We start from the raw sequence: 17,541 nt of genomic DNA on the forward strand, positions 1-17,541 counted from the left end.
TATAATGTGAAAACTCAAAACTCTCCGGTAAAAGCATCTATCCATACCAGAAGAGATACCTTCTTCTGCAAGCCATTTCCATCCAAACCTAAGCCATTCACATCCACTGCGGCTCACTCGTTGCCGTAGCCGTAGATACTCTCGTGTATAGAACTCTAGAACCCTGCTAAAGTTGTAGAACCAAACCACCTACCTACCAAATCATCGAATCCATCTAACCATCCGCCGCCGACGATGCTGATGCCGATGCCGATGCTGAGCCAAGCCGGTGCGGTGTACGGTGTACGGTGTAAAGTGTACAGTGTACGGCGTGCTGGTCAAAGTGTGTTCTTTTTCTCGCCTCCCCACTTTTTTCTTTCTTTCTGAATTAGTAGCTTTTCTCCACTTGCCGCTCAGAGGCTATATAAATAAGCGTACAGAAGTTATTACTCCGAGTCTCTTTGAACTAAATGAAGCGGTTGTGTCTTCGTCATCTATCTTCGCAATAACAAAAATAAAATATATATAAATTCAATTTATATTAAAATTCTTTCTCCCTTCAATTTAAACAAAAAGATATTTTAATTTTGTATAAAACAAAACCAAATCCCATACACACTTTAAACAAAATCAATGGATATTTAAATAAAAACAAGGATAAAATAAAAACCTACAAGGATATTTCAAACAACACTAAACCCAAAAATAAAACAAAATAAAACGTTACAAAAGATATAATAGTGTTAAATAATTTTAACAATTATTATGAACACGAATTATTATTAAAATAACAATTTTACAAGTGAACAAAAGTGAGATTTATGAAAACTTAGTGTTTTATTTATTTTTTGTTTTTATTAATTTTAAATTGAATCAAAAGGAAATCGAAAAGTGGACGAATTGTGATTTTTAAAATTAAAGATATAATATCTTTAGGATACAATTAAAAGCACCAATTGAAAATTAAACAAAAAAACCGGGATTATTGTTCTTTGTGCAAATAAATTGGATTTAAAACTAACCACGAATTATTTAAGTGATAAATTAATAATTGTGAAAGGTGAGTGTTATTTAAGATTTCGAGTTTTAAAATTGTTTGAAAAAGACAACATTTAGAAAAATAACCAGCAGACATTAAGGATATTTTTACAAGGATTTAAGATTTTGTTGAATTGAATGAATTTATTTTGGAATTTAAGTGGAATTTTGTGATCTAGGATTTTTCTTTAAAAATTAAATTCTTCTTAAACGTGGGAATTTTGATTGTTTAAAAACTGGATTTTTGAAATTTTAAGGAATTTCAATTTATTGTTGAAGTTTTAGAAATTGATGGTTAACTATTTAAAAATTTAAAAATGTAGGAAATAATTAAATTCATATAAGATTAAACACAATGTTCTCGAAAAATTATTGTTTTTATTTTTTGATTATTATATTTATATGTAGAGTTTTGAAAATTGGAATTTTGAGATCTGAGCATCTCGAATAATGAGACATTATGCAACTTATTATTTTTTTATGAAGTTGTTATAAAAAGTGACTGTTAATGAAGTTTTCAAAGATATTCCTTATTAGAGTTTTTTTTAAATGAATTTTAAAAATATTACACGGTTTCCCTTGAAATTATGCAATAATTTAGTTTTTATTTTTTAAATTTTGAACAATTTTATTCTAAAAATAAAAACTACTTAAATAAAAATCTTCACTATATTATTAGTAATATATATTTGACCGTGTATTCTTTTTTGTAGTTCTTACCGGCATTAAAGATTCATACATTGTTGTATCCGTATCCTCTGTATCCTAGATATTTCTTTATCTTTAGCTTTACTGTTTTATATATGGACGGGCATTATATACCTATATAAAAATACAAATAAAGAAGATGGAAAGGTCGTATCTTTTATGGTGATGATAGGGCAAAGTACAATTATATATGTATAAGCCATAGGTACACATAGGTATAAGGTACTTACGTTTTCATTCAAAAAGGAATATTCGAATAGAATGTATCTAGCTTTTCTATACACACGATTAGTGCAAAGATGACGATGCGAGTGAGTGAGTTAGGGGGGGGCGTAGGCATGTATAGTGTATACATATCCTAGCTACAGTACATTGATGTCAGTACATCTAACTACCTTTCGTTAGCTTCAAAAATTAAGAGTCTTTCAACAGGAGAACTGCAAGAGCAGTTGTGTGGTAGCAGCCACTTTCGTCGTCGCCGTCTCTGTCATGTCGTGTCGGTCGGTCTCGAAGTCCTTTTTTTTTGTACATATATAAAGTGTTTATAGAGATATTAGGGGAGACAACATCATTAACATCATCATCATCATAAGGAAGGACATTTTCTATTTCCTTGTAAAAAAAAAAGTTCATATTTTAAAGATTTTATGGTTTTTAAATTTTATACCTATCTTTATTTCTTCTCAAAATTAATTGAGACACACACTCTATGCCATAAAACATATAGTAAAATGAAAAAGCATCACTTTTTGCGGGTGGCAAGGATAATGGCTGTACTGACTGGCAGAATACCGCACACACAAAAAGTTCCATGTGAATAAATTTGTATTTATTTTTTTGGGGACATTTTTCGTCTGTCTTTCTGTCTGGCGCGGGTAGTTTTCATACACACATACACACACACTATATTACACACACAAGAGTTGTGATCAATAAATTTTTCCAGACTCCCAAAAATAATACAAAAAAAGGACGAAATTCCCGAAAAACCTTCCACATGTATACAGCATCAAAGGGAAACTTTTTTGTTTTTTGGTTTGGTTTGGTTTTATTCGTTTTGCCAATTATATATGTAAGAGCGTTTTCATATAAATCACTATGTATGAAAGACTCTTTTGCTTGGCCCTCCACCCCCGCACTTGTTAGGTGGTTAAACAAAACAAAAATAAAATTTTGGGGAATAGGTAAACCACATATGGACTGCTATAAAGTTTTGTGACTAAATGCCAATATTGTTCATTTTGTACAAATGGTGCTTCTGGTACTGGTCCTGGTTCTGGCTCTGGTGCTGCACTCTTGAAAGTTGAAATGCAGATATTTAAATTGACATACAAAAAAGACTACAAATGCGACTTGTTAAAAACGATTTTGTGTACGATGTGTCATTTTCATTTTTTATCATGTAATATCTTTTTTAATTTTTGGGAAAAGATTTAATTTTTGATATTTTCGTTCATAAATATTTTGAAAAAGCGCTTTCTAGGCTAAGATTCCTTCAAGTAACGAGGTTTTACACATTTTTGATATTTAACACTAAGGAAGATATCTTATTTGTAATTATGTTGTTGGGATGCAACTCTTACTAATAATTTCCAAACTCTTCAGTCGATTCGTCTTGCCTAAAACTTTTATAAAATATTCATGATAATATTTTTGGAGATAAGTAATTTGAAGTCATTTCTAAAAACCATTTCTTATCAGTTTTTTCTTTAGATTTTCGTGTTTTGTTTAAAAAAAATTTCACTAGAATTTTTTTAAAAGATTAACTAAAAATTTCAAACCAAATTTTGGATATGATGAAAATATTTGATATTTTTGTTAACGAAATTTTTAAATCGAAAAACAATTTGTATCAATTTTAGTTCTTGGAAGTTTGTCTTTCATATACAAAGCAAATACAGATTGGATTTTATTAAGAACAATATCTTACAATAAAATTAAGCACAGAATCAAACTATTTTTAAGTCAATACCTTTATTTATTCACGAGATATCCGCAATCGAAAATCAATTTTTAGCAATTTTGTGTATTTTTTTTATTTTAATTTGTATAAAAATTTGACTAAATGTTGAAATCAGTATTTTCATAAAATGGAATTAGTTTAAAGCCAATATCTTTAATTTTTTAAAAATTTGAATCGGAAATCAATTGTTACCAAGTTTTTTTTTATCAAAACTTTACCAGATGTCAAAAACGTTATTCTTCAATGAATACAATTATTTTGGAGATAAAATCGTTTGTGTTCGTTAAATATTCGGGGTTATAAATCTTTTGTGCAGTGTTTTTGATATATTCAAAAATTGTATTAGTTTGGTATCATTATAATTATTATAATTTAATTTAAATCGTTAGATTTATTAGTTCGTGAGATATTTTGGGTTAACAAAAATTTTTACCAAAATTTCCACCGACTCAATTATTTTGAGCGTCTATTTTTTGAAGTCTATATTTCTACTGGTTCTTGAGATACGGACGATCAAAAATCTTCCCGAATGTACGGACGTACATACACACGCACAAACAAATTTTCACTAAAAATATTTTATTAAGATTCTAAAAACCTTAAACCGTTGATAAATTTTAAAATTTTCAATTCGACAATATTGCAACAACTTTCCATGGAAAGTTAAACACATTTTGAAGAAAAGGCGCCATTTAGTAAAATACTAAAGCCATTTATAGCATTTCCTTAGTTTAAAAGATGGTTTACTTAATTTTAAACTATTTAACATCTTAGGGGCCGGTTATAGCTATCAGTAAAATCCATCAATAAAATTTTTGTTTTTAGTTTTTGAACATGTTATAGATTTTTTCAAGCAAAAGATTGATGCAATAAGATGAATCCTATATTCAAGTATTTTTTTTTTTTTTTAAAGAAACAATGCATTTAAAGTTTTATTTATTTTATAAATCCATTTTAATTTTTTTAATGATGATGTTTCATTTTACTGAAAAGCTGACGGCCAAAAGCCAAAACAAATTCCATTTCGTCTTCCTCTTGGTGTTCCAATTTTGTATTGTTCCGATCATACCATTAAAAATTTTACTGATGAAAGCAAGAGTAAACAAATTGTCTAAGCCAAGAAGCCTCAAAGTGACATTTAGTTTAATGACGTGAATTTATTGATTGCTATAAACGCTCATCAGTAAAACATTTCAGATCCCTCCTGTTTTAAATTTTACTGATGGATTTTACTGATAGCTATAAAAGGCCCCTTACTATCTCTTACAAATTTGCTAAAGTTCATATCACGGAATCGATACTTTAGCTTTTAGCAATTTTTTAAATCCAAAATCCAAATGGCATCTGTATAATTTTTTCTTATAAGAGAAGTTAATGGAATGGTCCAATGAACGAACTGTCACTTTTTAGACATGTTTGGGAGATCGTTTTTTAATAAAAGTCAATCAGCAATTTACTACTATTTCGCTTCGTAAATTCCGAAATATTTATGAAATTGCTAACTTGTAAATTGTTAAGACCTAAACAATAGGGTTCTTAAAATTTAGCGTTTAGATTTTTTGGAGTAAATCATTCTGTAAATTATAAATTTCTGGAGAAGTATCAACAATTTGAATATTATTTTAAAGTATAACAATAAGTTTAAGATTTTTGAGTACGAAAAATATTTAAAGGTTTTCACTTAAATCAATTGAATTAAACTTTATTGCAATTCTGAAAAACTAATAATTTTATTCTTTTTTCTAATGTATAACTTACTTTTGAAGTTTCAGAAGAATAATCAATAAAAATAATCTGACTAATTAAGTTTAATTTTTTAAATTAACTAAGATTTTTTAATTCAGCAAAGTAAACGATTTGTAAACAATTTTCAGACCTTGATACTAATTTGCAAAACAAAAATAATTGTCTAGGTCATGGGCCTACCATAACAATTATCAATATCGTCTTCAAGTACCTAGTAAGTTTTGAAAATTACTAAATTTAAATTGTATTTTGTTTTTTATAAAATAAAAACAAGAAAAATCAACAACCTAACAATTTTCACTAGGTTATTTTTAGGCTTTTAATTATAGTCTACATATTTTAAACTTGAAATAACTCACGACAAAAACCTACCGGCTTTCAACTAAAATATCGTCTATTCCGTGTTTATGTTTTGAGCTGGATCAATTAATTATATTTAATACAGATCAATACTTTAACCCACAAAAACAAGTTTTTTATTTTATAATTAATTCAAACAATTTGTCGAACGTTAAGAAAGTAAAATAAATATAATTATAAAATCAATTCAAAAATCTTTGAACTTATTTTTATATATTGTATAAATTGATGATTTGTGGTCAATCACCTATAAATACATTTATGACACTGATGGCATATCCATCAATAAGAAAATCGCGTATTGAAATAAATAATAATAATAATAATAACTTTTATTTTTGCATTAATAATTTATTAAACAGAATACCTTTTTCAAAACGAAATACGAAGGCTAACAATTACATATGTACTTGTACAAACATATATTGAAATATGGAATGTGTTTATAAATTTGCATTTTGGAATATTGTAGATAGAATTCTTTGTAGATTAGTATGGCAATTTACTACGTGACTGCAAATTGGTTTTACGTTTATTGAATTACTTTGGGGAATTACTTTAATATTCCAACAATATAATCAATGTATACCTTTCTGTAGGCATACCTGTTTTATAGAGCAAATAACCCATATTTGAATATTTGAAATATGATTTACTTATGATGATTAAATGGCCAGCTTTGGAAAAGTTGTTGAAAATAAAAATAAAAACCCAATGAGTGTTCAAAATCTTAGAAATATAAACGATTTTTTAAATAAATTTCGAATTTTTATTCTTAAAACCCAGAGAATTTAATTTAATTCGTTTTGTCAATTCACTCTTATTTGAAAAGATCTATTCTTCATACGAGTATACGTGATTTGACACGGTTCCTGACATAATGATCCTAAAAATCCGGTTAAATAGAAGTCGAAAATCAGTTACACTCGATTGTACACTGTACTATGAAGTATAGAGATTCATTTTTTAGCCGTACTATGCGAATGTAGAACGCCTGGCCACGCTTTATCTTTCCCTGTCATTGCAATGTTCAGAAATTTAAAATGTACACCGAAACCTCATATTTAAGCCTTCCCTCATTTTCTAATGCTCACACTGTGTCTGCCTTTGGTATATTAAAGGTATCCAAAAATCTTTTATTGTTCGCTAATTATAAACAAAAAAAAACTATGCATTGAAACTTATTTTTCTCTTAACCACTCTTAACTTTTGGTAAATTTATCAGCTTTAATTAGAAAATTACAAAAGCCCCTGTCTTAACCTTTTAAAACTTTTGTTGTGCTGTAAATACATTGTTGTCCATTTAGCTGTTTCAAAATTAAACATAAATAAAACACACATAAAATATTTTTGTTCATGATATTTATTTTTTATAATTAAGTTTGAACGTTTTTATAATGAGTGAAATACTACATCATTTAAACGACCACCAAGCGTATTGCTGCAAGCATCGATTTTTTTGAGGTTATTTTCGACTACTTTTTGACACATATTGGGTGGTATCTCAGCTATAACTTGACGAATATTGGTTTTTAAATGCTCAAGTGTTAAAAATTTATCTGCATAAGCACGGTCTTTCGCATAGCCTCACAAGCGGTGTCAAATCGCATGATCTTGGTGGCCAGTTGCTTATCGCTAGGACGACAAATTAAGAGGCCAGGATATGTATCTTGAAATAAAGCCTGGGGCACCGTCTTCTTGAAACCACACATTCTCCAGGTCGTATTCTTCAATAGCAGGCAAAAAAAATCGGTTAGCATATGTCTATAACGCTCCCAATTGACGGTGAGCATCGTTTCATCGTCGTTTTCGAACGTCCGTACGTCCATACGTTCGCGACGTTTTTTCGTCGTCTATAGGTCAAGAACCAGAAGAAATATTGACTTCAAATAAATTTTGTTGTACAGATAAAAATGCATAAAGACGAAGAAATGGCTCTCAGAAAAATTGCGTGGGTGTTTTTTTACTATAGCAGTTTAAAAAAATGTGAAAATTTTGCTTAACATATAATATTAAATGTGAACAATTATATAATATTTTGTAACGTGATACCAAACCAACATATTTTTGGAAAAAATCCAACTAACTGCAAAGAAAAAAAACATTTTTAACATCTGGTTAAGTTTTGAGAAAAATCAAATTGACTGTTTTTTTTATAAAAAATAAAAACCTAAAAAACATTGCTCAAAGTTGGTAAATATCTTTTCAAAACTATGAGATATTGGCATTAAACTACTTTTATCTTTTAAAAAATACTGTTGTCAAAATTCGGAAAAATGTTCAGAAAAATTTAATTGGAAGTTTTTTCTACAAAAAAACTAAAAACCTAAACAAAATTTAACAAAAGTTGGTAAATATTGGTAAGAATATTGTCTTCAAATTTTTTTTATTTCACAGAAAATATTGTTTTCGATATTAATTAGTTTTTTTTTTTATAAAAATCCTACACAAATTTGGTAAAAATTGATGTTCGGTTCTTGATATCTCTCAAATTTATTTTATTCATCCAATTTGTAGAAATTTAAGAATTGCTACTAAAATTGGTAAAAATTTATTTTCGACTAAAAATCTATTTAACAAAACTAGATTTTCAAACTAAACTATTTCTTTAATAAAATATTGTTGTTAATTTTAATTTTTTTAAGAATAATTCAACTGACAACTTTTTTAACCCAACACGAAAACCTATTAACTTTTAAGCAAGACAAACTGACAGACGGGATGGGAAGTTATCAGTGTGGGTCGCATCCCAGCCTCTTTTTTTTTGATTTAATGGCCTCTCTTCAATTACTTAAGGATGCTCAAAACACGACAAACACGACAATTGTGTAATACCCATTGAAAAAATGTTGTTCGAAAAATCGCCATACACCGCCTGTTGTTCAAGCAACCATTCGACGTATCTACAAAGTTGTGAATGGTCAGCTGGCTTCATTTGTTTTGTGAGCTTGACTTTATATAGATGTAGGTGTAGATCCAAATGCAAAATACGCTATGAAGTGCCTTAAGACAGTCCTAATTCCTGATAACGACGAGGACTCGACACATTCGGGTCTTCGGCAACACTTTCACTTACAGTAGGAATATTTTTGGTGGTACGAGCGAAACGATGATTCACAGGCACAATATCTGTCTAGTGTTTTCAAATTCAAACAATTTTGACAATTGCTTGAAAAGTTTCACGATATGTGGCTGTGACAGATAGTTAATCGATCCATTTTCGTAAATGTCAGACTTTCAACTGAAAACAAAAAAATTAGTTTGACAGATGTCGAATTCCAGTCCTAAACTTTTGAAACTCCAATATATCAGCTTTCAATGGACAACTATCAAGGCACTTATCTTAACCTTTTAAAACTTTGGTTATGTTACAATCATCTACCAATTTTATAAACCACTTAACCTATTTTTCTATTTTTTCTTCTTATCACTTTAATTTTCTCATAAAATTTGATACTTTTGTTTTTGAAATGAACAACCCAACTAAAAAAAACTTATCATAAACACAATTCACTTCCTTTTTACACCAAACTACTTGACAATACAAAAATTCTCAAGTTGCTGCAACTAAAATATATTCTTCTAATTTGCCCTCAAAATTACTAAAGACAAGAAAACACATCTTTTTCAAATTTTATAGCTTTCACAATCGAAAAATTCATTAAAGTTGTTTTTGTTGTTCTTTTATACAACACAAGATACTCTTTCACTCTACCCAATCAAAGTAATTTATCTTTTGTTAGAAATAAATAAAATAGCACAAAAATTGATAAATTATTCAAAAAAGATTACAAAAGCCACACACATCGTCATCGTATGATTCTTTTAAATTTTATTCTATCTAAATATGTTCTGAAAACGTCATAAAATTAATTTTAGACAGTCTTGAGGTATACAAATGATCCTCATTGAATGTCATTCGTGTAGGGTACTGGAGATGTTCATATTTTCGCTTTGAAAGCTTAGAAGAAAATAGTGTAGTAGTGTGAATGGAACCTTGAATGGACTCTTGAGAATTTGGAAATCATTAGTAAGAAAAGTAAGCAGCTTGTTCGTCGTTTAGCAAATATCAAAAACGTATTCTTTAAATCGTTGCATCGAGGCTTCCTTGTCTTGATTTCTTTAGTTTCTTGCTTCTCAAAAAAAGGAGATATACCATAAGAAAAAGAGTCAAAGTCGAAACCTTGTGCATGAAAGTTTCCTTATTGTACAAAATAATTTTCCTTCTGATTTCTTTTATTAGTTTGTTTTTGAAGATAAGTAAAATAATATCGAGACCAAAAGAACACGACGACAACGAGGCTAAAGAAAAAGAAGATTGCATCCTTGAGCTAATGTGAACTTTTGAGAAACTTTTTTTGGTAGTTAACTATAGGTAGGAATGGAGTATGGACAAAGGGACAATAAATAAATTCATCGTTGTAAGGTAGATAAAAGTTGTGTATCTTAATTCACTTTTGTAACAAAGGTCGTCGTCGCGTCGTCAGAGTGCATGGTCCTATTTTTTCTTTGTTGTGTGAATTTTTGAGCAAATAAAGCATAATAAGATTATGATGGTGGTTAATGACCTTCTTCGAAACCGAAACACTCTATAGGATAATGGGGCAAGCCTACGCCAACCGAACCGCCATCCGTTCCGAACCTGAAACAGCAGACGATAAAATATACACAAGAAGAAGAAAAAGAAACAAAAGTTCTTTAGCTTTATATAACATGACAATATCTATGTAGGTAGATTTTACTGAATGTAAGATTTAAACATTTTTGTCAAAAATTGTGCTTGTTCCTTAGGTAAAGGGTCGTAAGTCTAAAAATGATAAAATCCATCAATTTAAACTTTAAACAGAATTTCTTTCTTCGCTCGAAATATCAAATTTTAGACAGTTTCAATTTCATGAACGAGAGCAGGTTCGTCCGACCCAGACGCGTGTATATTATTACTTTCGTGTTTTAAAAGATGCTTCGTTTTGTCGGTGAGCTGAAGGGAAGACCACTGTTGTTAATTTCTTCATTATTTTTTCTTTTTTGGTCTTCTTTGATATGGCTACAAAACTTTTTCGGCGCATAATTAAATTATTTGGCCGCGAACTTGAACTGTTGAATTTATGCTTGGTTAGATATTGCGGGTTCAAAGAAAGATAAAAGGCAAACAAAAAAGAAAAGAAACTATAAAGGCGGGCTACATGGTCTCTTTCAAAAATTGTATCTTTTTTAATACGTATAAATGGAAATTCTAAAAAAAAATTGAAGTTTTGGTTTAACTTTTCTTTTTCTCATCTTGTTTATTTATAAAATTTGATAATTACACAAAAACGCATGATGATATTATGTCCCCAATTTATCATAACGTTTGTATAGTATATATTAATAAGCAAAAACAAGGCAGACAGACAGAAAAAAATGCGGGGGTTTGACACAATCCAGGGGGAAAATTGTTGAAGATTTTGCGCCTTTGAGGGTGAATGAATCCTCAACAACAACGGTACTGTACACCAAAGTTGATGTCATTTTAATGTGAATTTCTTGTATGATATCACGTTTCACATTTCACGTATAGGTACATAAATGTCTATATACCTATACCTACCTACCTTCCTATATATTGGATGAAACTGTATGTGCAAGGATAAAGGAACGCGGAAATTCAACATCTTATATCGTTCTTGGAAGTCCCTTAAGGCTATCAATCGGATGCTTAGTGAATTTGTTGACTTTTTTTTCTTTTACTTCTTCTTCTTTGTCGTTTGTGGTATTTCAAAGCATAAAAATGTGAATCTTTCTTTATTTTTTTGAAAAATACGAATTTGTGATTTATTAGCAAATAAATTCAATATTACGGCAACTCTGTCTCCTCCGTTTAATGAATGACTTACTGTTGGATGAAGCTGAACACAAGTAAGTAGCTTCAGTATAATATAAGGAACGACACATCTTTTTTGTCATTTTTATAAACCACAGAACAGAAAATTTGACAGCTGTCAAATGCCTATAACTCAATTTATTTTACCAAAGAAACAGTCTAATTGGTAACCTAAAGATTGAGTAAATTTTTGGAAAATTTTTCTTAGGCGGTAGAAAAGTTTTCGACTGCTGAAGTATAAAAGAGACTATAATTCCTTTTAAAGGAAGGTTATGTTAGGTTTAGGTTTCAGTGCCTGTCCGGGATGGGAACGTAGGGCACACTTGGGCGCGTTAATTGGGCCATTTTGATACCACATGAATCTTGAGGCTTTCTTCTAAGCTCAATGAAACCAGCTTTATTTCCTTACGAAACGTTAAAGACTGATTATGTTAATATGATTGAGATCGTTTTGAGCGTTATAGAAGAATCCTCCTAGTTCATTCTTGCCATCTGCCTTACAATTTCCTAGAATGTCTTTATAGACTCGCAATCAGTAAAGGTGAATTTTAAACTTCTGTGCCATCTCCATTAGAGATGATCGACAATCATGGACTTTTATAGAGTTTAGACGAAGTCAAGAAATTTGATAGCGGGTGGACTATCTGAGAAAATATATAGATCAGATGTTGATGTTTATTTAACCCAGGACGAGACTTCTTTTCTTTCCAAAAGTTCGACCTGGAACACAATACAATTATTGGGGATGTGGAATGAGAGACTTAATTTCAGTCGTTAAGAGTACACACTTCTACCAACCCCTTCATTTTTTTCGATCGAAGTGTAAAAGTGGACCAATTCGTCTTCCAAGCATGCCCTATCCTCACAGAAAGATGTGGAAGGTATAGGAATCTGAAAGGTTATGTTGAATTTCAGTTGGAGTTTAGTGTAGTCTGTGTGCTTTGGATTGATTCTAATACTTAGGATGATAAATCGCTTTCCTAAGACCGGTATAGTAACTTCATACAGTGTCAGGTCGACACCATCTTGCGTGTACTCCCCCTATTAACCAATCTTCTAGCAGAAGAGTTGCTTAGTTTTGATTTGATGTATGTAAAGCCATTCTACCAATTCGCCTTTACAGTTGTTGCATGATGAGACATGGACAGAAGTCTTGTATCAATACTTGCCCTTAAACGGATATTAATCTTTTTTTTTTTAGGTATTTAGAAGGAATGATGATACACTAAATAGGTCGTAGATTTTAAGAGTTGACTTCGACCCTTTTCTCCTTTAGATATAAAATCAATTTTAACTTTTTTCCATGCTGAGGTAACATGAACCAGATATAAACAGCTGTTGAAAATTTTCTCAAGAATTGGTGGCTTAAAGGTAAAAGTTGATCAATTTGTCAATTCGCAACTTTAGTTTGAGCTGCTCGCACATAAAGTACTTCAATATTTGCTAGTGCAACTTTCAACTTTTGACATGTATTGCGGCTGAAACAGTTCCGTACATATTGTGTTAAGCCAGTTCATGCTTCTACCGACCTATTTTATTTATTTATTCTTACTGTATTCCAAAATACCTTCTTGACTTCATTATTTTTGGAATCAATAATTAATCTAAAGAACAAAGAAAGTAAAATACTTAGTCACCATACAACCATCACAATCTATATTTATATTCTTCTTTTATTCTTTTTCGCATCAAAACAAAATCCCCCTCAATAATATTGATGTCAAACAAATAACATTCATTATGTAGTATAATACTTTCACTAGAATTCCCACTCATTCAATATACAGATACTCATCAAATAAAAATATAATCATAATGATTTCTCCTTAATCTAAAAGTAATCGCGTTTTCACAAAACAAAAAAACCAGACCTTATACTACTTTCTCATAAGATATTCTTTCATCTTATAATCTCACCATTAATAATCCTCAGAATCTTCCTAACACGGATAAATCAACAAAGAACAAAAATATCTACAAGCAAAAAAGATATAGGTACAGACGCTTAAAATCGCTTAACAAAAATGCTTATACTATTACCTATCTATACTTCTATAGCTATAGCCTATGAATGATCCAAAATTTCATATATCTTATAAGTAAAATTCACAAATTTACCGTTTAAAAGATACATTTGTATGTAGATTGTTAAATAATATCTTTCAGCAAAAATGTTATATCCGCCCGCCCATGCAAAAGAAGCTTTTACCATCGAAAAGTTTATTCTTTACTTTCTTAAGGCAAATAAATTAGTATTATGGACGTACATAGGTATTCAGGTTCTTAGTAAGGTAAGGTCTGGATATTTTTTTTTTAATATTTTAAGACCATCAATCATCAAATTATTATCGAGAGTTCTGACAGTTTTGCATAGAAGATGGTTATTCTTGACGTATATTACTTAATAAGGGACAAATTAGCCTAAAGGCAATCGTACTCAGTTTTGGTTCTGTTCTGGTCTGCTTTTGAAATTGAACATTTTAACAAACTCATGGACAAAACAAAAAATTGTCAGCTCTCTGAAGACCTTTTACTTTAACTAACGATACCAAATTTAGTTATCTGATGGATGCCGACTCTAAAGAAAGAATCTATAGACAGCGAGACAATATATTGAATCATTTATATGAAAGTTCAAAGTAGAATAACCTAAATTACGTACGTTATAAAACAAAACAAACGAAAGCGAAGTAGAGATGGAAGTAAAGTAGGCCTTCAAGCTCATTATTCACCCATAATGTGTTGCGTCTGCGCGATGCCAATCATTTTAAGCTAGGACTGGAGTCCGCCATCGTCACCGCCACCGCAGGCGTTGCTGGCCGTTTGGCGACCGCGACAACAGTTTAGCTCTATATCCAATGTCAACACTCATTCGAATTAGATCAGGTTAAGAGACTCCAACAATACAACAATAACGCAAAAACCAAAAATAAAAGATACATTATTCTGAAATAAATTGATGTGTGTGATGTTGTGCATAAAATCATAAATCACATACAGACAACTAACTACACACGTTCCTTGACAACGAACTCTTTAAAAATGTTACTCTTGAAGCAATCTCACAGTTATACACTTTCAGATAAACTATTTCTTTTTATATTTCTTTCTGTTTAATCATTAGAGGGTTACCACATATTACTTTTAGAGTTTTAGCAATCCGTAGGTAAGTAGAAATATCCGAAATAGAAAAAATGTTTCAATAAAATAATACTGCGGATGGTGATTTGACTTTCATTAATCAACTTTTGAGTTTTTCATGTTTAAGACGTTGGGACTTCTGCTAACTCCTTGAGGCTCGATTGATGGATGAACGAACTTTAATATTTTGACATTTTTTTTTTCAATTAATTTTAACGAATTTTTGTTAATTTAACTACTTTTGGGTTTTTCCAACATGTGAATGATGACACAACTTTTATTTTGTCTTTTTTGTCATTTCAATGTAGCGCAATTCTCATACTGACTACAGCAGTTTTCTTATTCACTACCGCAGATTTCCTATTGACTACCGCAGTTGTCATATTGACTAGCACAGTTATTGTATTGACTAGCGCAAACGTCATAGTGACAGCGCAGTGGTCACATTGACTGCCGCAACTGTCATATTGACTACCGCAGTTTTTATACTGACCAACGCAGTTGTCATAGGGACTAGCGCAATTATTGTATTGACTACCAAAACCGTCATATTGACTACAGCAGTATTCTTATAAACTTGGGTGTTGTCATATTGACTACCGCAGTTATCGTATTTACAACCACAGTCATCGAATTGATTACCACGCTAGTCAATATGACAACCATAGTTTCAATTTCTTTCAACAAAAGTTTTTATATAGACTACCGCAGTTGTCATATTGACTTCCGCAACTGTCATATTGATTACCGCAGTGGTCATATTGACTACCAAGTTGAATCCCAATATTGACGACCGAAAATTGTCCTATTGACTATTGCGGAAAATGTACTATTTGATGGTCTATTTGACTGCTAAAATAGTCAATAGAATGACTTTTCTTGTGTAGATTCCGTATCAACTGCAGTAGGCCTACCGTTCAGATTAAAACCTAAATGTTCAACTGGAAAACTGGGCTACTGTGGTTAGTTTTTTTTTGGCAATTCCCCACTATAAGTCGAAATTAAGATCTTCGAAAATTTTAAAATACTCGGCTATCCGGATACGATAACGTAACTGTCATGCAAACTAAACGGATTATAGCACAATAATGGAACCGGATATGTCAATGTTGAAATTTTACAATAGAACATAACTTAAGTCAATTTGTATTGATTTTACATTTGCTAAGAAAGTGTTTCTTAAGTTCTCATAAATACAACATTTTGCAAACATGATTCACAACGAGATTTTTTCACCTCGATTGTGTTCAAACCAATTTTCAATCGTGTTTCAAACTTCTACCAACCGAAATTCAAAGTTTCACTTTTAAAGTTAAGTTATAAATAAATAAATTCGTTTTCGAACTAAAATGAAAATTTACTATAAAATTAACTAAATACCAATCCGAATTTTTCTAATTATGGCAACCCACAATAAATGTGACCAACAACATTCAAAATGCATCAGAAACAAAGTATTGTTTTAGATCTCCCACACACGACATGAGCTTATACCCACTTTGATATATCTTTTTTTTAGTTTGCCTCGTTTAACTTAATTCTAAAATTTAATTTAAACAGAACAAAGACTTAAGCGTATATGAGAAAAAGATACATTTATAGATAAAATAACAATCGGATGCTGAATGAGATGTAATAATCTGATAAAAACTGATACTGATGCTTTTAAGCTCGCCCATCGCAGAGGTTTTGTCTTTTGTCTCTTAAACTTAACTTAGACTAAAAAATAACAATTTAGAAGAAAAAGGGGATGAAATATTAGATTGTTGGTCTTTGTATATAAGTATCTATAAATTACACATGTAAGTGAATAAAGCTTTCGGAAGGAAGAAGTTAAATGAAAAAGTGTGCTATAATTTTATGGTTCGTAATCATTTTTAAACTTATAGAAGACCTAGGTATAATAATATCAATGCTTTCTTCCGCTAGTATTATTATATTCAACTTTCAAGCCTCTAGAGACTATAGATAGCACAAATACTAAACTATCTTGATTTGTTTGATTTTGATTGTTACCCAAGGACGGAGACGGTTTTTATAGTAGTAGTTATTTAAAGTAGACATATTATGATGATGTGCAAATGCACAAATCAAGTGTCTTACATTTGCATTTTAAGAACGTGATATATGAAATTTTTAGTAGGGATAGAAAGATAGATACGAGCCAAGAAAAAGTGAAGGTTAATATGTGTCGCTTAATATACAATATTATTGTATTTGGTAAGATTTTTGAAAAGTGTCAGTTGTAATTCGCATCATTACTTCAAATGTTCCCTTTTTTGCATTGATAAACTGCCAAGTTTTGTTTTGCATTATGAAATTATGTATAGATTTCAGTTTGGAAGGATTGGCAGCTTTGTTTTTTTTTTATTGAAGATAACATTTGACAGCTGGAATTAAAATTAGGCCAATTTGTACAGGGACATGTATAAGAACATCCTCTGATAAAATCCGATCTTGTTCGTCTTTCAAAACAAATTTGTGTATATAGTTTGTTTCAAACTTGTCACTAACAAACTGACAATGATCTCTTCAAACTTCAGCATAAAATTGACATTGAACGCACCGCTTTTAAGAAGAAGATGGGTTATTTCAAAGATCAGTATTGAATGCTAGGATTTTTGAACTCTTAGAGCCTCATAATAAGTTAGATGACGTTTATAGTTGCATATCGGGTCTTGACAGCTCTTATAGGAAAAACCTATTGATTTTGCTTTCAATGCATTTACTTATCAATTCAATAACG

At 30.4% G+C, this 17,541-nt stretch overlaps 1 protein-coding gene across 1 annotated transcript in view; it reads left to right on the forward strand.

Moving 5' to 3' along the window:
* The first annotated feature begins 454 nt into the window (after positions 1-454).
* LOC129954205 (mucin-2) overlaps positions 455-17,541 on the forward strand; it is a 90,296-nt gene continuing 73,209 nt past the window's right edge. The window contains exon 1 of the mRNA XM_056067951.1: positions 455-1,039. The gene's annotated coding sequence lies outside the window, so the exon portion shown is untranslated. The remainder of the gene's footprint in view (positions 1,040-17,541) is intronic.

This window comes from Eupeodes corollae, chromosome 1, assembly GCF_945859685.1.
Source record: "Eupeodes corollae chromosome 1, idEupCoro1.1, whole genome shotgun sequence".
NCBI classification, from domain to species: domain Eukaryota; kingdom Metazoa; phylum Arthropoda; class Insecta; order Diptera; family Syrphidae; genus Eupeodes; species Eupeodes corollae.